Source organism: Trachymyrmex cornetzi, unplaced genomic scaffold, assembly GCF_001594075.2.
Source record: "Trachymyrmex cornetzi isolate Tcor2-1 unplaced genomic scaffold, Tcor1.1 scaffold659, whole genome shotgun sequence".
Lineage (NCBI taxonomy): Eukaryota > Metazoa > Arthropoda > Insecta > Hymenoptera > Formicidae > Trachymyrmex > Trachymyrmex cornetzi.
Genome location: NW_017299980.1, coordinates 17,774 through 20,331, shown reverse-complemented (window position 1 = coordinate 20,331; position 2,558 = coordinate 17,774).

Sequence of the window (2,558 nt, the reverse complement as noted above, 5' to 3'; positions counted from 1 at the left end):
CCACGCAAAACACGCATTGTCCGTAGATTGCACGTTGATCACCGCTTTCTTTAGCATAATTTCTCGCGGGAGTTTGATGTGACATCCCGCGCGCAGAGGATTGTGCTTATTCGCGTTCACCGCCAAATTTAGTAAATGCAATTTTTTAGTTTATCAATGTAGCATCGAATCTTACGTTTTTCGAGTAATTAAAGTGTAAATTTTAATAAATAGCTAAAAATTTTACATAATGATTAAAAAACAATTTTTCGAATTCGAGTTTTTTCGGTTTTTTGCATTTTCTGCGAAAATTTGCCACAGTAATGTATATTTTTTTTTACACCATCAGAAAGTAGAGATTTTAACGAACAAAAAGCACACTGACTTTTTTAAAAAAGCAGATATTTTGACGTCAGAATTTTCGATTGAAAATTAGGGTGCTTTTTCGATATTAAATAAAAATAAGGGGAAAAATTAAATATTTTTAATCAAAAAAATTACAGTGTGTTTGGGACATAAAAAGGTAAGTTTTCACTAAATTTCGTGAAAAAAAAAAATTTCTTGTGGAAAATAAAAATAAAAAAAAACAAAAAATCGGTTATTTGAATTTTTCGCATAAATTTAGAGGTTATGTGAAAAAAGTGTAAATACAAAAGTTGTACATCTTTTTATTACCTACAACTTTGCCATTTAACTTTTTTCCATAGGACTTGTAGTTTTGCCGGAAATCACGATAAACCGTTTTTTACCCTTAAAAACTCACCCCCTTCCACTTCCCGACCTCAGATCGCCCGTAAATTATTTTTCCTTTTATTTTTGCTATATTTTCTTCCTTTTCCAATGAGTTCCATCCTGTTCTAAATTTTTTTTACTTTTTACAATTTTCAAAGGCTTCGGCCCTGGTCTAAAATACTGCTCGGTTTCATGGCTAAACAGTCTAAACTGTCATACATCGTCGATTTCTCACACGCTAGACACACAATTTTGTAGAATGCAATTATTTTTTTATTTAGACGTCAAAACTTTTAAAAATTTTAAAGATATGTATTCGTCTTTTTATTCTACATATGCTCCTGCCCTAATTTCGAGCATATAATGTGCATATAATTTTTTCACGAAATAAATGTTTGGTGAGCTAATAGCACATGGATACAGAAATCTGTCATTTATTATTTTTCTCAGCTTTGGACACAAAACACACCAGGAGCAGAGGAATTTTTATTCTGTGCAACTAATTCGTAGAATATTGCATTTAACATAAACGCTTGCTTTATCGGTAAAAAAGAAGACTCCAGCATCCCCTTAAATACTTATTTAAATTTATCAATATGGACAGGAAAATATTTATAATTCGGATCAGAGTGGTTTCCAATTTGAACTTTATTCTGGTCGTACCTTAGCACAAAAAAGTGTAAAAAAGGTAGAAACTGTAGTACAGTCTATATCAGCAATAACGCACAGTTACACTATACAACCGACAATTTCCGCTGATGGTAGATTACTGTCGCCTCTGTTTATAGTATTACTAGAAGTTACAGGAACATTTGGTCTAAGAGTACAGGAAAATTTATTCGAAGCACCTAATATTTTTGTTACGGCTTCCAAATCAGGCAAATTAACATCAAATCATGTAAAAACTTGGTTGAAAGATGTATTTTTCCCAAATGTCGAACTACAATCTGTATTATTATTAGATTCGTGGAGTGGACATTGTCCAAATATAATTTCAGAAACTAGACCTGAATCTACAAGAAACATTGTTTTTTTAACAATTCCGACTGGTATGACAGGAAAAATACAGCCATTAGATTTATATGGCTTCCGATTATGGAAAAATTTTATTAGATATTATTCTGATACTGTTATACTGTTAAATCTTACAATTGATCTTCACGTTAGAAATAATATCTTGAAATTGTATGATCAAACGAACTTACCTGTGAAGTTCGATCATAATTATGCGAATGCTTCGTCCGAGTAGACAAGGTAGTCATGTTCCATGCTACTCCCCACCAACAAGCATTTTAAAGCTTGCGCCAAAAAACGAGGACCGCTGGCGCTGCGTCGTCGCACGTGCGCTGTAAATCTTCATGTTTCAAAGCCTTGTCACAAAACGCCATGAGAAAGGCAATACGTAGTATCTTGGGTTAAAGGGAGGGAAGGTCTACTCGGACGAAGCATTCGCATAATTATGATCGAACTTCACAGGTAAGTTCGTTTGATTATACAATTATGCTCCGCTTCGTCCGAGTAGACAAGGTAGCTGTTCAAAGCTGACGATTTTGTGACGATGCAGGTTTATTCCCTGTGAGATAAACGTAGATTACTTACATATATATAAATATATATATACGAATATATCCTCTATCTATACATAGAATCGCAAGACTCTAACGATTTAAGATAATCGCTCGTGAAATATCCGACGATGGTATGATGGGTCTATTATAAAAATTTGCAAAGGTATTAGACCTTTGAGACCAGCCTGCAATCTTTTGGATGTTTTTGATACTAATACCTCTGCGAGCTGCTGCCGAGGAGCCGGCATGGCGTGTTGTATGAGTAGAAAAAATTCGAGG